This window comes from Silene latifolia, chromosome X, assembly GCF_048544455.1.
Source record: "Silene latifolia isolate original U9 population chromosome X, ASM4854445v1, whole genome shotgun sequence".
NCBI lineage: Eukaryota > Viridiplantae > Streptophyta > Magnoliopsida > Caryophyllales > Caryophyllaceae > Silene > Silene latifolia.
The window spans coordinates 145483392-145505651 of NC_133537.1; the positions used below are offsets into that span (position 1 = coordinate 145483392).

Consider the following 22260-nt stretch of genomic DNA (forward strand, 5'->3'; position numbering starts at 1 on the left):
TTTGTACTTGGAGACGGCGATAGAGCCGTTTGGTACTTGGGCGAGCGTTTAGCTCGTCAGTGCTTCACCGAGATTTTCGTCGTGCCGGTCGACCCGCCTAGGGTGTTATTCCAGGAGTCGACCCCTGATGAGGTTGAGGAGAACCTTCACGTCTAGGGAGGTGAGGAGCTGCTGTTGCGGGACATCGACTACGACATCTTCCGGTTGTCGAGACTTGCCTGGTACCCGATCGAGTTATGTTTTCCGCTATTTTTCTTGTTTTCATTGCCCCCTTTTGATAAGTGGGTTTGTCATCTTTGATACGGATCCAAATGGTTGGGAGTCGACTTGCTGATGAGGACTCAGCCCCCAGCTTTCCCGACGGAGACCACCTTTCAGGGGCCGGGTGGCGAGGAGCTTCAGCTGCACTTACCGAAGCCTGCGGTTGCCGAGGTGACCGAGGCTTGCATGGAGTCGAGGTTGATCGTACTGAGGGTGAGTTCTTGACTTGAACACTTTCCTCGGTTACACTTTGCCTTACATTGTATTGAAGGACATTTTTGATTTGTAGGTGACGACTGTTAGTCATCAGGATTTATGGCCGAAGGCTAACCGCTGGAGGGTGCTTGTTGGTGACCTGGCTGCGAGGGTGGCTCGGCTTTCTCAGGTACTTTTTGTGCTATTTTTTTGTGTATTTTGTGTTGCATTTCATGTTTTTAGATCTTGATGATCAGTGTTGTGTTTTGTAGGGTACTGCGGATCCGGCGGAGCTTGCTCGGGTACGTGCTGAGTTGGAAGCAGCCAGGTCGACGATCGAGGCCCAGGAGTTGGGGATCATCCGTCGAGATAAGGACGAGCTGCGGAGCCGAGACGCGGAGATTGCCTCTTTCAGGGCTCAGTTGGCTGCAGCGGAGGAGCTTCGCGTCGTGATGGAGCAGGAGACGCTGGAGAGTTCTCCGGAGAGGGAACCTGAGCAGGTGGTGGTATCTTCATTGGCGGCGACTTCTTGTGAGATCAGGACCAGTCCGACGGGAGACGCTGAGTAGTTGTAGTAGGTTGTCCGTGTCTTGGATTCTTGTCTGTTCATATTTACATTTTGCGTGAGGTGGTTTGTATATATGTGTTTTTGGGTTGTATCTCATTTTCTAATTTTTGGCTTTTTTGTGTTGTGTTTCGGAGGAGCGCTGTCGGTTGTTGATTCTCCTTTTGTTTTGCACTAGTTTCTGCATCGTTAGTGTAGAAAATAGGCAACAGATAGCACATATGCATAAACGTAAACACGTAGAAGCATTTAAACAAAAATTAACCAAGATGGCGTGAAGTTAAAATTGAAGTTTGAAAGATTGAAATGAATTTTGAAAAATTCCGCGATAAGTCGTCATGTTCGGAATTCAAAAGGAATTGATTTGGAAACTTGAGCAATTAACTCGTGTCGTGAATTAAATTGCGTCAAAATTATTGTAATTGATTTGTGATTCGAAAAATTCAAACTCAAATCGTCACGGATAAATTTTAGAAGACAATTTTTATGAGTGTATTTGATTTTTGAAGTCAAGACTCGAATTTGTGAGTGCTTGAAAATTTGAGGAAATTGACGTCGTGTTATCAATTTTCAAATTTTATTGGATGGATAATTGCGAAAAGGCGAAAAAAATTTCGGAATTTCGACTGGCATGGACACGATCCGTCGCGGATCGGGGCGACTAGCCCTTCCCCCCTTAAAAAAAGAAAGAAAAAATTCGTATGTTTAAAGCTGCGTCATGGAAACCGTGTCGGATTTCGTAAAACGCGAAAAGAAGGAAATGTGAGTGTGAGGAAAGACAAAAACGTCCTGGATCATCCCGAAGAGGCGCGAGCATTCTGGCGGGAGGTTTGAGGTGTCAGGATAAAACACAAGTTGAAAGAGACAAGTCAACAGCGGGAATCCTGGGGAAGGTCCAAAGAGGCGCGAGCAGCCTGGCGATGGAAGCCAGCTTTCCCTTATTTTCTGAAAAATGCGCTGATCGTTTTTATATAAATAGTGATGTTTGTGCTTCATTGTTTCATCATCCGCAACAAAAAAAAAAAACATCTCTACAAAACTTCTTCTTTTTCCACAAAAATATTTTATGGACGCTTTTGAGAATGCATTGCGACAATGGTGCCGGGATTTGTCGCCTCCCGAAAAGTATCAACTCATTTGCATGGGAGTTGGTCAATTATTGGTGCTCCGTCAAGTCAAGGTGCAACCTTCATTTCTCGAAGCATGTTCTCGGTTTTGGGATTCGAAACACCATGTTTTTGTTTTCCCGAAGGGTGAGATTTGTACTCTTGCCGAAGAAGTTGGAGCCATTGGTGGGTGGCCGGGTTGTGTTCCTGTGCTTCCTCCGTCTCGGTTGTGCTACAAGGAGAAATTCCGTTCCATGTTGGGTTTGTCGACAAGTCAAGTCAACTTTCTTCTTGTTCCACATGGTGTGGATATGTTGGCTCTTATCAACATCTTTTCAAACCGATTAGATGTCAATGTCTCGGAAGTGGTTAGGAGAAGGGCTCTTGCCTTTTGCCTTGTCCATGTGTACCTCTTTGATGATGTTTTGAAGAAGGAGGGGCCAAAATGCTATGGTAGCATGACCCTTATTCATGTGGTTGAGCAAATGGAGCATGGTAGAGATCCATCATGGTTTGTGCTTGGAGAAATCATCCAAGCTTTGGACAAGGAAGGCTCTTGTGGAGAAGTTCCCTTATTTGGGTCCCCAATGATCCTTCAAGTGTGGGTATTGGAGAGACTAAGGTATGTGGAGCCTCCGGTTAATCCTTCTTCTTATTCCTTCCGTCACCTTACCATGTGGAAGAAGTTGTACCCGGATAGTTTTGCTTCTACCGAGGCTTATTGGGCTGCAAGATTGGCGGAGGAGGGTGGTCCTCACATCCGTTGGGTGGTGCCGTGGTGATACTTGAGGTCCTTCACGGGATTGCCAGCTTCGGGTGCTAGTCCTCGTTCTTTGATGGTGGTGGGTTTGAAGGTTGCTTCCTTCATTTATCCCGAAAGGCTCATGAGGCAAATGGGGCGTCAACAAAAGGTGCCCGCTCAAGATACTGTTGTCCAAGAGAATGTTTTCCGGAACTCCGAGCTTGTGGAGGTCTTCGAAAGATGGTGGGCCACTCGGCCGCTTTGGGAGGTACCAAACCCCATTGCCACGACATGGGTGTTTCCCGCTTATGTCAAGTAGTCATGAGCTCCGTCCTTGGAAGAGAGATCCAAATTCTGTAAGGACGAGGTTGTTGACTTGAAGTATCAAGAGGTTGGCAAGGCTAACCGTGCCTTCTTTGAGGAGTATGTTGATGGAGCTACCCCCGACGTGATGAGACCACCGAAGAGGAGGAGTTCCGGCCCCAAGAATATGGTGGGCCGTGCATTGGCTCTTTTTGGGTCGAATGCGGTGTCTTGTGCTAGACCGAAGGCCGTCGCCGTCTTAGATCCGTTGAGGATCCGTTCCGAGGAGGAAGTCCACGCTAGGCGGGCCAACAAGAAGAACAAGGGGAAGATGTACCCCGAGGGAATAGGCAAGGGTAGAATGGAAGAGTGAAGACCTCCATTACCCGTTTTATTATTATGTTGTATTATTGTTGTGAGTTTTTATTATGTTGTACTAGCTAGTTATTGTGTGTTTTGTGCTAGTTTTATTATGTGAGGCGTTTTAGTTGACACCTTAGCTATGATAAGTTCTAGACTCGCCGAGCTTTATTTGTTGTTGGAAATGTAATCCCTCCCATTATTAATTAAATAAGGGGATTGCCCGTGTTGAAAATTTTGAACGCTTGTTTCTTCCATCCATTTGGTGAAGGCGATTCGATTCGAATCGTCGTAAACGTTTGCACTTGGGAAAGTGGTATTTTATGAGGAAGGGAGAAAGGCTTATATTTTATTTTGTAGAGAAAAGGGAATGTTGTTCCCTTTCCTTTTTTTGATGCGGATGTTTTTTTTTATTATGGGGACGGTTGTTTTTGATTGTGGGGTTGGTTGTATCCTTTTTGTGTAAGAAAGGACTGCCTATGTATTCCCCTGAATAGGTGAAATCAAACCATGATCGTAGTTCGAAATGTTTTGTAGATTTGATTGGGTTTTGTGGTTGTATCCCTCAGGTATAAGAGGGACTGCCTACGTATTCACCTGAATAGGTGAAATCAAACCATGATCGTAGTTCAGGGGTTTTTGTTTAAGTGCAAATGGATGTTGCCTTTCACAGGTCAAAGGACATTCGAAACGGGCAAGGTGCCGCAACTTAGACTCGATAAAACATGCGATTTCAAATCAGAACATGTTGAGGAACTTGACTTGAAAAGGAGTTGAGTTGGTTGCTAGTCGTAAAACTAGGCTAGGTCGTTGATTGCTATGGTTCAAGGGTAGTATTTCTTGAGTTGGTCTAGGTTGGTCGGGTTTGTAAAATCCTCCCCGTCTAGGTCACTCAGTCTCACTGCACCCCCCGAAAGTATTTTACTGACCAGGTATGGCCTGGCCCAGTTGGGTTTAAATTTTCCCCTCGGATCGACGGGTAATGGTGCTCGAGCTGAATTGAGGACCAAGTCGCCCTCCTTGATGTTCATGGGTTTAACCTTCTTGTTGAATGCCCGTTGTATACGTCGTTGGTATAGCTGGACGTTGTGCAAGGCGTTGAGTCGCCGTTCGTCTAGAAGAGTGAGTTGCGCGTACCTTTGACGGGTCCATTCCGCCTCAGGGACTTGACTCTCCAGTAGGATGCGTAGAGAAGGGACCTCTAACTCTACCGGTTGATCCGCCTCCATACCGTATGCTAGGTAGAAGGGCGTGGCGCCTGTCGGTGTTCGAATGGAGGTTCGGTATCCCAGAGTGCGAATGGGAGTTTGCTCGGCCAATCGCGGTAATTGTCTTGCATTTTCTTGATAATGATGACAAGAGTTTTGTTCGCTGCCTCCACCGCTCCGTTGGTTTGGGGACAGTAGGGGGATGATCGATGTCGTTTGATTTTGTATTTGTCCAACAAAGCTTGAGTTTCCGCCCGGAAGTGTGAGCCTTGATCGCTGATGATTTCATGGGGTACCTCATACCGGCAGATGATGTTGTTTTGAATGAACTTGGCCACTTGTTTGGCGGTCAAGACTGCATATGACTGTGCTTCCACCCATTTGGTGAAGTAGTCGATGGTGACGAGGACGAAGCAATGCCCCTTGGTGCCTACCGGGTTGACTTTCCCGATGATGTCGATGCCCTAGGTTGAGAAAGGCCAGGGTGACGTCATGGTGTATAAAAGGGACGGTGGTATGTGTTGTATGTTGGCGAAGATTTGGCAATTGTGGCAATGTTTGATGTAGTTACGACAGTCGGCTTCCATGGTGGTCCAGTAGTAACCTAGCCGTGTGATTTTTCGAGTAAGCATCATTGCGCTAATGTGAGGGCCACATTCTCCGTCGTGAACCTCTCCCATGACTTTTTTAGCTTTGTGATGGTCAATGCAAAGGAGGAGAATTCCTTGGGGTGTTCTCTTGTATAGTTGATCTTGGTTCATCACGAATTGTGATGCAAGTAAGCGGATGGCTCTTTGTCCTCTTTGATCAGAGTGGGGAGGGGATTCGTTTTTGGTTTTGTAGTTGAGGATGGCTTGGTACCAAGGTTCATCATGGCTTTCCTCGTCGTCGATGGTGGCACAAACGTGAGCTGGCTCGCTCCTTCTCTCGACACATAGGGGAATCGATGTCATGTCGTCAGGTATGTTGACGAGTGCGGCGAGCTTTGCCAGGGCATCGACAAATTGATTTTCCTCTCGCGGCAAGTGGAAATAATCGATTTCGTCGAAGAACTCGGCATCTTGATTGATCTTTGCTCGGTAGGGAGCTAAGCTGTCGGATCGGATTTTCTATGATCCGGACACCTGATTGATGATGAGCGAGGAATCGCCGTGGACCCTCTGTCTCTTGATGCCAAGCGTGATGGCTGCTTGTAGGCCGATGAGACATGCTTCATATTCAGCAGCGTTGTTGGTGACGACAAAGTCAAGTTTGACCGAGATCGGAACATGTTCTCCCTCTTGTGATATTAGAAGGATTCCTACCCCGAAGCCTCTCAGATTAGATGCACCGTCGAAGTATAGGTCTCATGCGTCGCAATCGGCACAAAGGATGTCTTCGTCAGGAAGTGACCACGTATCGGTCGTTGGATCCTCGTTGACGGGATTTTTAGCTAGGAAATCGGCAATCGCTCTTCCCTTGATAACCTTGAGGGCACAAACTTGAGATCAAACTCAGACAGCATGAGCGTCCACCTAGACAGCCTTCCGTTTAGTACGGGTTTTTCGAAGATGTATTTGACCGGGTCCATCTTGGAGCAGATGTGGACCGTGTAGCTGAGCATGTAATACCGCAGCTTCTTTGTTGACCATACTAGGGCAAGGCATGTCTTTTCCAGTTGGGTATACCTCGTCTCGTACTCAATGAACTTTTTGCTGATGTAGTAGATGGCTCGTTCTTCGCCGTCGACTGTTTGTGCTAACATTGCTCCCATGGCTGTGTTGGTAACAGTCAGGTATAGGGATAAAGGAATCACCGGTTGAGGTGGCATGAGGACAGGAGGTTCGGATAGGATTCCTTTATCCTGTCGAAGGCCTTTTGACAATCGTCGTCCCAATCGGTGTGATCGGAGGCGCGAAGCTTCTTGAATATCGGTTCACAAATCATGGTGAGCTTGGAAATGAAGCGGTTGATGTATTGGACCTGGCCGAGAAATCCCCGAATCTTCTTCTCGTTCCTAGGCCGAGGCATTTGCTGAAAGGCATTGATTTTGGTTGGATGAATTTCAATGCCTCTTTTGCTGATGACATGTCCCAAGAGTTTTCCGGAGGTAACCCCGAACGCACACTTCTGAGGATTTAGTCTCATGTTATATTTCCGCAGACGGGCGAAGAATTTCCGATGGGCGCCGATGTGGCCGTCCCGTTCTTTTGATTTGACGATCATGTCATCGACATACACCTCTACCCCCTTGTTCATCATATCATGTAGGAGAGTGGTAGCGGTTCTTTGATAAGTAGCCCCGGCGTTGATAAGACCGAAGGGCATGACCGTGTAGCAATATGTACCCCACTGTGTAGTGAATGCTGTCTTGTGCATGTCTTCCTCAGCCATTTTAATCTGGTTCTACCCAGCATACCCGTCCATGAATGATAGGAGGGCATGTTCGGCGGTGTTGTCCACCAGAATGTCAACATGTGGTAAAGGGAAGTCGTCCTTTGGACTCGCCTTGTTCAGATCCCTGAAGTCGACGTAAACCCGAATTCTTCCGTCTTTCTTTGGTACGGGCACAATGTTGGCCACCCAATCAGAGTATTCAGACACTTTGATGAAACCAGCCTTGAACTATTTATCCACTTCTTCCTTGATATTTAGGGCCCATTCAGGACGCATTCGGTGTAGCTTCTGCTTCACAGGTTTAGCTCCGGGCTTAATGGGTATCCGGTGGTCTGCAATTTCCCTGTCAATCCCAGGCATATCTCTGTAAGACCAGGCGAATACGTCCTTGTATTCGTGGAGGAGGTCAATGAATTGTTGTCTTTCCGAGGGGTCCAGGGTTGTCCCTATCCTAAGTTATTGAGGTTTATTGTCGGTCCCTACGTTAATAGGTTCGGTCTCCTCAATGATGGGGGTTCTGGTTTCCCGTTTATCAACTTCTTTGGCTAGGTGAGGTGGGTAGTCACTCAAGTCAAATTCCTCATAGTCATTCAGAATTGCATTGCAGTTAAATTGAGACGAGTCATAAGCAAACTTAGCGTTTATTAAGTTGACACGAGCGAAAAGGTCGGAGAGGACAAACATCTCGTGGTCAGTCAAAGGCGACACAGCAGAGGAGTTGGCCCCTGGAACAGGCTCCAGGTTGTCACCTTTCATGGGAGTGTGGGTGACCCTAGTAGACTCAGCCTCTGAATCAGCCACGACTTTATGATAGAACAGTGGGAAGGGGACCTTGACTGGGTCATCAGGAGTGTTAGGAGCTATGACAAACTCTGACTCCGACTCAGACTCAGATTCAGATTCTTCTTCACTTCCCTCCTTGAACATAGGGTTGGTCGGACTCTCAAGGAGGTTTAGTTTTAGGTACTTGTCGTTAGGAGCACCTAGACCAAAACACAATTTATAACTTCACAAACAACTCTACAATTAGTAAAGAGGCAAGTAAAGGTCGGATCCCAAGGGACGGGAATTGAAATGAGATATTCTATTGCAACTAGTGTTGTCTAAGGGTGTCACAATTTGGGGTTTGAAGTAGAAGATCACTAAACTAAGTAGCAATGAAAGTAAACAAGCAAGATGGTTAAAAAGGGATGTAAACAATTGATAAAAGGCACTAGGGTGTCATGGGGTCATAGGGGATTCATGGGAATTGATCATACAAACATATTCTCAAATTATAAGCAAGCAATTATTGTTGTGATGGATCGAGTTGGTTTATATCTTACAATCCTAGGAAAGTTTGGGTCCCGGAGCTGAATCGATTAGATTGTACAACACCTACAAGTCGTCTTAATCTTCCCTACTCAACTATATGCATGGTCTAATGAGACTCGAGTTGGTTTATGTCTTACAAGTCTCATTGAAAAGATAGGTGATAGGTAAAAAATGCAAGGATTCATAGGCTCGTATTTCATCAAACATAACATGTGCATAAGTTGAGATCACAACAAGCAAGCAAATAAACTATGAAAACATATTAAATTAAGCATGAATCATCCCCCATGTTGGTTTCCCCTAATTACCCATTAACCCTAGCTAAGGAAACTACTCACTCATTATCATGTTGAACATGCTAGCAAGGTTGTCAATCATACCAACAAAGTGAAACATGACGAATAAATAAAGATAATTAACAATAATTAAAAAGGGATTAAGAGAATTATACCTACTAATGATTCCAATAATAAAGCAAAGAATAATAGAAGTACTTGATGATAGATTGGAAGGTTGTCAATCTCCCAATAATAACCCAAATAATCTTCAATTACCCAAAACAGAGGATGAACAAGAGAGATTAAGGAAATAAAACTTGTATTAAAACTTGATTAAATGTTGATTACAAGATTAAAGAGAGATTTGATTGATATTAACTACACTAGAGATTGCTAAGAAGAACATGCTCTTCTAATTAGCCTAATGGGGTATTTATAGTGGGGATTAGTTACATAGATTAGGGTTTACTAAGGGCTTAAATTACGATTAAGTCCTTGAGGAATCGCCGGTCTCTAGGGAGACTCCGGTCTCCTTTTTGCCGATCTTAGAAAAATATGTGCATCCTTCCTTGAAGCTTGTAGAAGGCGAAATAGCTGTTAGAGAATCCGGGCGTCCAGGGCACGGGACGGGCGAATTCTGGTGATTCTGGACGGGTGTCCAAATGGGGAAGACGGGCGGATTTGGGGTGTTTTGGACGGGCGTCCACAGGGGGAAGACGCTCGGATTGTGGCTACTGGACGGGCGTCTTGTGGATAATCCGCTCGGATTGTCTTACAGGTTCTTTATTTCTTCTTTTCTTCCTTTTTCTTCATAAAATCCTTGAGGATTTCCTCGGGGATGCAAGGATCTTTTCTCATCATTGCCCATCTACTATAGTATGTACAAAGGCCTTCTAATCTTGTTTTCTCTTTGATGCTTGGTCATTGAATTCAATCAATTTAGCTTCATTTTGCCATGAAAATGCAAGGTTTGCACTCCTTTCCTACCAAGGACACAAAACCTCAAAGAATATGCAAAACAAAGGACTAAAGACAATAAATGACCCAAATATGCACTAAAAAGCATGGGAACAAGCCTAATTCGGGGACTGAATATGCTCTAATTATGGTCACATCAAATATCCCCAAACCGAACCTTTGCTCGTCCCGAGTAAAGAGGTGACAAAGACTAGGACCATTATTTAAACTAACCTAATAGCATAGCAGATATGAGACAATTAGCGGGTCTCACTCCGCCCCTTCAACTCACAACAAGACAACCATGAGGTAGGATGCCTTCTTGCAAGGCAAGGTGGGTCTTGCCAAAATGGCGACACATCCAAACATTAAGCACGCAAAATCAAGTAATGGATGCATTTACAAAAGAATAGCCACTTTCCTCATCTAAGTGGCGGAAATTATCTACAAGGGAAACAATTCAAGGGTACACACTCCTTCATAGATGCAATTTCTTCAAACTACTAAGCCTAGAAGGATACCAATAAATCACCTCCAAGTTGTGTCAAGCTAGGGTACCTTTGTCCTCAATCGTTAAATGCTTTTGTCAAGAGTAGACTCCCTATGGTGTTAGAAACACTGGAGGATCGCGGAATTTCCCCTCTTGCCTAGACAAGAAGAAGGGTCGTCCCCTCTCTACCAAGCACAAAAATGGATACGATGGATAAAGGGATCAATAGTATTTGAATTTCATTTAGGAGTTTGCTTTGTTGTTTTTCCCCCCAATTTCTTGTGGCATATAACATTTGAGAACACTTTCTTTTGCCATTTCTTTGATGTTTGGCATTTTAATACTTGACAACTTTTCAACTTTTCAACTTTTCTTTGCATTTCTTTTTGAACATTTTCAAAGTCACCTCATATGTAGTCTATTTTTGCTAGGGTAACTTTTCTTTGCATTAGGAGTCTATTTTTGCATTAGGAGTCAAGTTGTGTCAAGCTAGGGTAACTTTTCTTTCCAAGTTGTGTCAAGCTAGGGTAACTTTTCTTTGCATTAGGAGTCTATTTTTGCTCCTCTTTTCATTTGATGCATTTTGCAAACTTTCTTTCACATTTCATTTCATTGAACTCAAATCAATTTCTTTTTGTGCCCATTCCCTTTGATGACAAAAATGTGGTAGAACATGGATGACGGATGCATGGTTTCAAGGGTCACCTTGGAATAAACGGTAGCCAAGGAGTTATCACACCACAAGATACTCTTGACTAGGCCTTAATCCATGGGTCAAAGGATACTAGCATGACACATCCTAGGGTGTTTTACAAGTATTCTAACAAGCAAAGTCTTAAGAAGAAAAAGCATCTACTAGGACCTATATACACTTGTCAAGCTTCCCAAGTAGACGGTTTCGCAAAATTTTCTAACATGCAAACTACATGCCATGATTCAACTAGCATATACACATCTAATGCAAATGATTCTACCAACTAATATGCCATATAAAATAAATGCAAGTCCTAAATTCACATTGTTATGCCGCATCAATCAAAATAAAGCCACATAGTCATTAACATAAAAAGGAAAAAGGAGATTGGAAAGATCATACCATGCGGTCTTCAATATCCTCGTGTCTCGGATGTGGCGTAGTCATTCCATGTGAACAAGGATAGAACAAATACAATATATCCAACAATATATACAAGTATACACTACAAAGGAAATGAACTTGTTTTTGGATTTTCAAATTTTTCAAATTTTTTGATTTTTCGAAATTTTTTTGATTTTTTTTTTGGGTTTTTGAATAAAAGTTAAGTTAGAATTCCCCATCCCCACACTAATATGGCCATTGTCCTCAATGGCCAAAATGATGGGAAACTATGCAAGCATGATGCATGAATTCTACACTAAATGCAAGCTACACTAATCTACACTACATGACGCATGGGTTTTTGTTTATGACGGAGAGCGTAATTTAGATTACCTCCCGTTGCGTATGCATGTACTTCCCCAAACCGAGATAGACATTATTTCTAATGTCCTAAAGTTGGGGGTAGTTCATGCACACAAGATGCAATGCATGAAACTAAATTGTCATTTTGGATTTTCAAAATGGGAACAATGAAATAAGAACACCTCAATGGGGCCGAGGTGTTAGTCCTCTATGTTTCTAGGACTCTCCAACTATGATCAAGATAAAAATAAATAAAACAAAGAAAGAAGTAGACAAAACTCAAGAGGGTAGGAGCCTCCAAAGCTTGCTAGTCTTCCACCATATCATCATTGTCATCATCTTCCTCAATAGCAGTGGACTCATCACCACTCCCCTCTTCACTTCCTTGCTCACTCCCTTCATCACTTTCTTCATCATCTTCATTAGCCTCTTCTTCTTCATTTACCTCTTCAACAATGCCCTCATCATCAACAACCTCATCACCGACAACCTCATCGTCACCCGGTCTTTGACCCCTAGATGCACTTGGAAAGAAAACTTCCCTATCCGCCCAACTAGGCAAAGGACATGAAGGATCAAGTAGTCCTTGCCTAGCTAAATGAAGGAGGGTGGATATTGGGCCAAGTATGCATCTTCCCGATCCTTATAAGCTTGTTTGTGCATCTCTTGCATAAGTAGAGTCATGTAGTCATTGCCCACTTCAACACCTTTGGGTTTGAACTATTGATATTTGAATGGATAGGGTGGTGTGACAATGGAGGAGGAGGGCATTTCAATTTCACCCCTTCGTTGACGGATGATGTATTCGGCTTCCTTTAAGAGGGGAAGAAGGTAGTTTGTTCGATGGACACTCAAACGGCATATCTTCGAAGGTAAAGTAAAAGATCTAGCATCATTGGTGAGCCACCCATATTTGGTGTCAAGAAGATTATGCTTGACGCACTTGTACTTGTTAATCATGGCATCCATGTCAATGAGATGACCCCCTCTTTTCGCCACATACTTGCTATCCTTGTTGAAATTCGGATCAAAGTACTTGGCCAAGAGAGTAACTAGACCTCCATTTACGATAAAACCGGTGCCTTCCTTTCCACAATCAACATTGAGCCATCTTTCCACCAAAAGCCTTAGAGCATTGTAAGGGTTGGTGAATTCCCTTCCAATATTTAAGGCCGACTCAAGTAGAACACAATTGAGCTTGGTGAAGTGGTTAGTGTCTTTTCTTGCAATGATAGTATTCCCGATGACCTTGTGCCACACTCTAATGCCCGGATGGTGGACTAATAGAGCGCGACAAGCATGAAAGTTCTCAAATTTCTTCCCGGAAATCGCCTCCTAAAGAGGAGCGGGGTCATATTTTTCGGGCTTCTTATAATAACGAGGTGTATCACTAAGACCTAATGCTTTACTCAAAACATCAAAGGTGATGCGCCTATTCACATTGGCAAGGAGAAACTCGATGTATTCTCTAGTCTCTACCTTAGTCACTTTCAATGAACGTAAGAATTCTAAGGTAAGGGAGGGGTATGTCAATTCTCTTGTAGTAAACAATTTTCCAAACCTCATGGCTTCAAAGAAGGCTTTCGTTTGTTCAAGGACACCCAATTTGTTCAAGGCATCTTCACATATTAATTTGGTGGGTAGAATGGATTTCTTAGCATACTTGGCAAATGAATCCCTATGGGAGTAGAAATGAAAATTACCTCTGGATAGTTTGATAATTGAGCAATTTTCGGAGTTGTTGATGTTGTTGCTTCCAAGGGAGGATTTTTTTGTTGTTGAACTTCCAAACTTGCACTAGCAACCATCATAGCCATTGAGGCTTTCTTTGCTTGAAGGCATTGTTGCCTTTTTGAGAGTGCCTTTGCCTTGAGTGCCTTTGTTGATCCTTTTGTTCTTGTCATTGATGATTATACCAAGAAAATATTGAAAATCTTCAATTTCCAATTACAACCAAATCGAGTTTAAGATGAAAGGATTTGCCTATGTATTTCAAAAATCGACTCAAAGGTTGAATATTTTGGTGCTTGGATTGATTATTGTTGGAAAAGGAGTGATTAATTGTTGTTGAAAGGAAGTTTGGATTTGATTTTATTGAATTTGGTTGAGGAAATCTTGTTTTGGTGATGGAGAGGATGAGGGTTTTGGGGTTTATGGTAGTGTTTTGGATGTATGAATGAATGAATGAATGTAGGAGGGGTATTTAAAAACACCCGAAATTTTCGAACTGTAGGGGGAAGACGAGCGGATTCCCTTCGGGACGCTCGGATTCTGCCTAATCTGGATTTAGGAATTCTCGCCTAAAGACGAGCGTCTTTCAGCTGGGACACTCGGATTCTTCAGTTGCAGGACGAGCGGATTCCAATAAAGACGGGCGGATTCTGTTACAGCGAGTTTTCTTATTTTGCACAGGCAAAAAGATGGGCGTCTTTCTGCAAAGACGAGCGGATTCTTCCAGACGAGCGTCTTCTGTGCTGGGACGCTTGGATTCTTCAACAGTCCCAAATTTTCAATTTTTCAGTTAAATTGGCGGATGGATTCTGCAACAGGCGCCCGGATTCCCTAGAGACGAGCGGATTCCCCTTAAGGACGCTCGGATTCCTCCTAGTCTACCCGGATTCAGTTCCATTCGTGTACTTGCATATCCCGTGTCATTTTCATTCGTCAAATCCCGTGTTCTTCATTGTAGGGGCACTACTAAGGCATGAATAACCTAGGCAATTGCTATCCCCACACTAAGCTAAATCACTACACATCAATTAAATCATTAGTCCCTCCCTCACTTATCTCTAAAATGATAAATATCTTGATCAAAGCATAAAAATCTAAAAATAACAAAAATGCAATGTAAGAATTAAAATGCGAGTTAGGGAGTTAGAAATATTTACATATGGTGGTTTGGAGAGGACTCCACCAAACTCTCATCCTTAGTGAGATGTCATGGAGGCATGTCCAAGGTGTTGTTGATGTTACTCAACACCTTGAAGAAGTAGTCAAAAGCTTGTTCATTGTCATGATAAAGATCCTCAATAGATCTTTGCCCTTGATGTCCTTCATGTTGGTCTTTATCGATAGCATTACCAATATAGGGATTGAAAATCCCTTCATACTCATCGTCCCAAAGACCACAAACTTCATCTACTTGGTCACTAAAGATCTCTTGAGTTGATAGAGATAACTCTCCCACTTTCTTATCTTGGCCAATGAGGCCATCCTCTTCATTGCTTGACTTTGGTGAGCTTTTCAAGCTCTCTTTGTTACAATTCACTTGCTCTTTGAATGGAGCATCATCAACTTTCTTCTTCCATTGGAATTCCGACTTCTTCCTATCATCCTTCCGGCTATAATGATAAACCATAAAACATGGTTCATGCAAACGGGGAGCTCTCATGGTCAAGTCAAGATTGAAAGTTATGCTCCCATCTCTCACTTCTAGAGTGAGCTCTCCATGCTTCACATCAATTACCACACCCGCGGTGTGTAAGAAAGGTCTATCTAGAATGATCGGAATATTGGAGTCTTCTTCCATGTCAACAATGACAAAGTCCATCGGGATGAAAATTTTCCCAACTCTTACGGGAACATCTTCCCATATCCCTAATGGTGTATTCGTCGATCTATCAGCCATTTGGAGTGTGATATTGGTGCATTTAAGCTCTCCCATACTTAACCTTTTACTCACCGAGTACGGCATAACACTCACACTAGCCCCTAGATCACACAAGGCTTTGTTGATCGTGGTGTCGCCAATGGTACACGGTATTGAGAAGCTTCCCGGATCTTTAAGTTTTGGAGGTGAACTCCCTTGAAGTGTTTCACTACTCACCTTAGTGAAGGCGATAGTCTCAAACTTCCGGATTGACTTCTTCTTCGTGAGGATGTCTTTCATGTATTTTGCATAGGCTGGCACGTGATTGATTAATTCCGTGAAAGGAATCGAGACTTCCAAATTCTTCACAATCTCCATAAATTTTCCAAGTTGGTCATCAAATTTGGGCTTGGCTTGACGACTTGGAAAAGGAAGTCTAATCACAATGGGCTCCTTCTCCTTGGCCTTGTCTTCATTTTTCTTTGAAACTTCTTCTTTTGATGGTTCTCCATCCTTGGAGTTTTGCACAATCTCTTCTTTGTCACTAGCTTCCACAACTTCATCCTCAACTTGCTTCTTCGGTGCTTCATACCTTGTACCACTCCTCAAGTGAATGGAACTAACCGTTTCATGTCTTGGGGGATTAATTTGAGGTGGTAATTGCCCCTTTTGTCTTTGTGAGCTTGAAGATGCTAGTTGAGTCAATTGGGTTTCCAACATTTTGGTGTGGGCTAGGATGTTGTTGATGGTGATTTCCTTTTCTTGACTGTCCTTTTGCATTTGAGTGAAAAACACTTATTGATTCTTTTGCATTTGGAAGACCACTTTTTGAACATCAAAACCTTGGTCATTTTGTTGATTGTATGGAGTTTGATTTTGGTAGCCTTGGTTTTGGTTGTAAAAGGGTCTTTGATTTTGGTTTCTCATGGGAGGTGAGGTGTATGTTGGTTGAGGGTTTTGAACATTTTGGCTGTTGTATGAGAGATTTTGGTGGAATTTGGTGTTTTCATTGTAATAGTTGGAATAAGGGGTACCACTCTTGTATGCTTGAAAACCTTTTACTTGTTCATTTGTTCCCCTACATTCACTTTGGTCATGTCCCAAAGTTCCACAATTCTCACATATCCCACTTGGGATTCATGAAGATGCCATCATGGCATTAACATGATGCTTTGGTGATTTTAAGGCTTCTTCAAGCCTAGCCATAGCTTTTTCAATCTTCAAATTGATGGTATCAATGTGAGCACTAAGTTGAGCACCCAATTGAGTAATAGAGTCCACTTCATGCTTTCCTCCTCTAGTAGCCTTGCGAGGTCTACTATATTGTGAGATATGGACCCCCATTTCGTCAATTTTGTTCCAAGTTTGATTGTCGTCAACTTCGGTGAACATTCCATTTGATCCCATGTTGAGAATGTTTCTTGAGTCTTCATAAAGACCGTTCCAAAATTGTTGTATCAAGAACCACTCGCTAAGTCCATGGTGAGGACATGAGCGACAATTTCCCTTGAATCTCTCCCAAGCTTCATACAAAGATTCTTCATCTCTTTGCTTAAAGCCCGTAATTTGAGCTCTAAGCATGTTAGTCTTTTCCGGTGGATAGAACTTTTTGTAGAAAGCTAGAGCCAATTTCTTCCAAGAATCAATTCCGAGAGTAGCCTTATCAAGGCCTTTCAACCATTGTTTTGCGGTGCCAATTAGAGAAAAAGGAAATAAGACCCATCGAATTTGGTCTAGAGTTACGCCGGTTTGAGATATTGCATCACAATAGTCACAAAAAGTCTCCATGTGAGAGTGAGGGTCTTCACTAGGCATCCCCCCAAATTGGCTTCTTTCGACTAATTGGATAAATGCGGATTTGGCAATAAAATTTCCGGTTAAGTGGTGTGGTGTGGGAGTACCATTGGGTAGGTTCTCCTCGGTTGGTACGGAATGTGATTAAAATTTAGGCATTGTGGGTTGATTTTGTGTTGGGTTCTCCTCACCTTCTCTTGCAAAAGGGTTGATGAACACAATAGTGTTTGGTTGAATATCTACAACCTCACCAATACCTCTCAAAGTTCTCCTAGCAAGTCTTCTATTGGTTGTCAAAGTCCTTTCAATTTCGTGATCAAAGGGTAACAAGTTACCTTGTGATCTTCTAGACATGCAAAATATCAAACAACTCGAAAATAATTAGAACAAACCTTGAGGAGTTTTACTTCCCCATGGCAAAGAAAGACACAACTAATAACAATATAAGAAAATCTAACTCAAGTTAACACCGTCCCCGGTAACGGCGCCATTTTTGGTCGGACTCTCGAGGAGGTTTAGTTTTCGGTACTTGTCGTTAGGAGCACCTAGACCAAAACACAGTTTATAACTTCACAAACAACTCTACAATTAGTAAAGAGGCAAGTAAAGGTCGGATCCCAAGGGCGGGAATTGAAATGAGATTTTCTATTGCAACTAGTGGTGTTTAAGGGTGTCACAATTTGGGGTTTGAAGTAGAACATCACTAAACTAAGTAGCAATGAAAGTAAACAAGCAAGATGATTAAAAAGGGATGTAAACAATTTATAAAAGGCACTAGGGTGTCATGGGGTCATAGGGGATCCATGGGAATTGATCATACAAACATATTCTCAAATTACAAGCAAGCAATTATTGTTGTAATGGATCGAGTTGGTTTATATCTTACAATCCTAGGAAAGTTTGGGTCCCGGAGCCGAATCGATTAGATTGTACAACACCTACAAGTCGACTTAATATTCCCTACTCAACTATATGCATGGTCTAATGAGACTCGAGTTGGTTTATGTCTTACAAGTCTCATTGAAATGATAGGTGATGGGTAAAAAATGCAAGGATTCATAGGCTCGCATTTCATAGGTGATGGGTAAAATATGCAAGGATTCATAGGCTCGTATTTCATCAAACATAACATGTGCATAAGTTGAGATCACAACAAGAAAGCAAATAAACTATGAAAACATATTAAATTAAGCATGAATCATCCCCCATGTTGGTTTCCCCTAATTACCCATTAACCCTAGCTAAGGAAACTACTCACTCATTATCATGTTGAACATGCTAGCAAGATTGTAAATCATACCAACAAAGTGAAACATGACGAATAAATGAAGATAATTAACAATAATTAAAAAGGGTTAAGAGAATTATACCTACTAATGATTCCAATAATAAAGCAAAGAATAATAGAAGTACTTGATGATAGATTGGAAGGTTGTCAATCTCCCAATAATAACCCAAATAATCTTCAATTACCCAAACCAAAGGATGAACAAGAGAGAGATTAAGGAAATGAAACTTGTATTAAAACTTGATTAAATGTTGATTACAAGATTAAATAGAGATTTGATTGATATTAACTACACTAGAGATTACTAAGAAGAACATGCTCTTCTAATTAGCCTAATGGGGTATTTATAGTGGGGATTAGTTACATAGATTAGGGTTTACTAATGGCTTAAATGACGATTAAGTCCTTGACGAATCGCCGGTCTCTAGGGAGACTCCGGTCTCCTTTTTGCCGGTCTTAGAAAAATATGCGCATCCTTCCTTGAAGCTTGTAGAAGATGAAATAGATGTTAGAGAATCGGGGCGTCCAGGGCACGAGACGGGCGGATTCTGGTGATTCTGGACGGGCGTCCAGATGGGGAAGACGGGCGGATTTGGGGTGTTTTGGACGGGCGTCCACAGGGGGAAGACGCTCGGATTGTGGCTGCTGGACGGGCGTCTTGTGGACAATCCGCTCGGAATTTCTTACAACTTCTTTCTTTCTTCTTTTCTTCCTTTTTCTTCATAAAATCCTTGAGGATTTCCTCGGGGATGCAAGGATCTTTTCTCATCATTGCCCATCTACTACAGTATGTACAAAGGCCTTCTAAGCTTGTCTTCTCTTTGATGCTTGGTCATTGAATTCAATCAATTTAGCTTCATTTTGCCATGAAAATGCAAGGTTTGCACTCCTTTCCTACCAAGGACACAAAACCTCAAAGAATATGCAAAACAAAGGACAAAAGACAATAAATGACCCAAATATGCACTAAAAAGGATGGGAACAAGGCTAATTCGGGGACTAAATATGCTCTAATTATGGTCACATCAAATATTCCCGAACCGAACCTTTGCTCATCCCGAGTAAAGAGGTGACAAAGACTAGGACCATTATTTAAACTAACCTAATAGCATAGCAGATATGAGACAATTAGCGGGTCTCACTCCGCCCCTTCAACTCACAACAAGACAACCATGAGGTAGGATGCCTTCTTGCAAGGCAAGGTGGGTCTTGCCAAAATGGTGACACATCCAAACATTAAGCACATAAAATCAAGTAATGGATGCATTTACAAAAGAATAGCCACTTTCCTCATCTAAGTGGCGGAAATTATCTACAAGGGAAACAATTCAAGGGTACACACTCCTTCATAGATGCAATTTCTTCAAACTACTAAGCCTAGAAGGATACCAATAAATCACCTCGAAGTTGTGTCAAGCTAGGGTACCTTTGTCCTCAATCGTTAAATGCTTTTGTCAAGAGTAGACTCCTATGGTGTTAGAAACACTGGAGGATCGCGGAATTCCCCCTCTTGCCTAGACAAGAAGAAGGGTCGTCCCCTCTCTACCATGCACAAAAATGGATACGATGGATAAAGGGATCAATAGTATTTGAGTTTCATTTGGGAGTTTGATTTGTTGTTGTTTTTCCCCCCAATTTCTTGTGGCATATAACATTTGAGAACACTTTCTTTTGCCATTTCTTTGATGTTTGGCATTTCAATACTTGACAACTTTTCAACTTTTCTTTGCATTTGTTTTTGAACATTTTCAATGTCACCCCATATGAAGTGAGGGTGCCTTATATTTGAAGCATTATGAGTCTATTTTTGCTCCTATTTTCATTTGATGCATTTTGCAAACTTTCTTTCACATTTTATTTCATTGAACTCAAATCAATTTCTTTTTGTGCCCATTCCCTTTGATGACAAAAATGTGGTAGAACATGGATGATAGGGACGGAGAATAACTCCGTGCTTCTTGCGTTTTGGGACTAGGAGGTTCATCTCCTGGATATCTTCATCGGTAGGTTCAAATCCCAGCCCGAAGGGAATGTTGGGGACCTTAGCCTGTTTCAAGGGAGGTAAGGTGCTCTTCAGTGGATTGAGGGGGAAATCCGAGAAGTAACCCTGGCGCATCATGATGCGGTTGACTGTGAGGTTGGCAAACGGGTCACAATCAAAGGGTGTTGATTCATCAGTTATGGCATTCACAGCTTGGAATCCCCACATTTCATTATCATCTTCCTCAATGGCCTGGGAGGCTATTCCCTTTCTCATGATAGCTTTGATCGGGGAAGCAGGAATTGTGATTGTTTTCCCGTTGAAGGGGACCCTGATCTTCTGGTGGAGAGTTGAGGTAACCGCCTTGACGGCGTGAATCCAGGGACGTCCCAAGAGAATCTTTAAAGAGGCGTCGATGTCGACCACTTGAAAACTGGTTTGTCTTTCCAGTGGTCCGGTTACGACGGTCAGAGTGATGAGTCCCGCGACCTTGCGACGACTGCCGTCGTAGGCTCGTACTCCTTGATTTGTCGGGACCAAATCAGCGTCCTTAATACCCAGATTGTGAGTAGTCTTGAGGGGAATGACATTCACCGCGGATCCGTCATCCACAAGGACCATGGGCAAATTCTTCTTGAGACATTGTACGGTAATGTACAGGGCAAGGTTATGATTGTTTAAAATCTATATCTCATTACTTGACATATTCTTATATGTGTTGATTTAATTTAGTCATAAAATTAAATGTTGATCTTATGCATGCAAACAATAATAAAATTAAAGAAGAAATCATCATCTTACATTGAAGATTTCGGATTTTATGGGCGCAAGTGAGTTCTCCTACTCACTTGTTCTTGAGCTTCCTTAAGTGGATGAACAAGGATTCAAGTAGAGAATCCCTCCCAAGGATTAATACCTAAAGTAACAACTTAATAAAATTAATATTATTATTACTAGAACAATATTAATTTTGTATAAAATTGACCAAAGTATTATTTGATCTCTTAATATTTCGGCTAAGAGAAGGGAGAAAAGGAAGGATTTTTTATCTCTCTAAAAACTCTTATTTTTAGATGTTGAATGAATAATAATACACCAATATTTTTGATAGTGTATATTAAGTAAAATAAGAAGAAAAACCCATGGTTTTTCTCTTCTCAAAACCGGGTGGAAGGGGGGAGGTTTTTATGCCCAATGCATGATCAAAGTGCTCTTCACAATAACCACTAGGTTTGCATGGCTAGGTTTAGGTAAAATGATTATGCTTACCACTCACATAATAAACATAATATTTTCCTAATCCTCCCATTATTTCGAATATTATAGATAAAATGGACTCCATTTTATCTTTGTCAATTTGTCAATTTGTCACATGTCACATGTCATGTAAAATTGTTATGTATTTTTAACATATTAAAAATCAACGCATTAATAAAAATACGTCACATACAAAATCGACTTAGTAATTCATAATTACTTGTACCAAAATAATTTACCAATTATAAATGACAACATCTTGTATTTATAATAATTTATTCATTCAAATGTAATTGTTTCCTTAAACAATAATTTCATCTAAGGAATAAAACAATTCGATTACTTAGACCGTATCTTATTTAATCAAATTATAATGAGACACGTAAATATTACTTCCAAAATCGTCCGTCAATTTTAAGTAATTTAATTAACCCGTATCGTCATACGATCAATTAAATGATCAATTAGGAGTGTTATCCTTTAGGTATGACCTATGGGGATCAACTGATCACCACCGTCGCACGACAGTAATGTCAAACTCTAGTCAGTCAATCATTACCGATATGTGTGGACCAGTTGACAGTAAAGTATTACTTCCCAATTGTATTCTTTAAAATGAGACTTAAACATGTGATCATCATGATCGACAGTTGTGATTGCATTATTGTCGGAGGACACATATTCCAACCACCACTTGTCCTCGACAAGTGTGCGTCACCAATTCTCTTGTCCTATTACTATCTTCCACTCAATGC

At 42.0% G+C, this 22260-nt stretch overlaps 1 non-coding gene across 1 annotated transcript; it reads left to right on the forward strand.

The window, feature by feature from the left end:
* Positions 1–16659: 16659 nt before the first annotated feature.
* LOC141625360 (small nucleolar RNA R71) lies at positions 16660–16766 on the forward strand. The gene has a single exon (XR_012535145.1). It is a non-coding gene; the product is annotated as a small nucleolar RNA R71 (small nucleolar RNA).
* The last annotated feature ends 5494 nt before the right edge of the window (positions 16767–22260 follow it).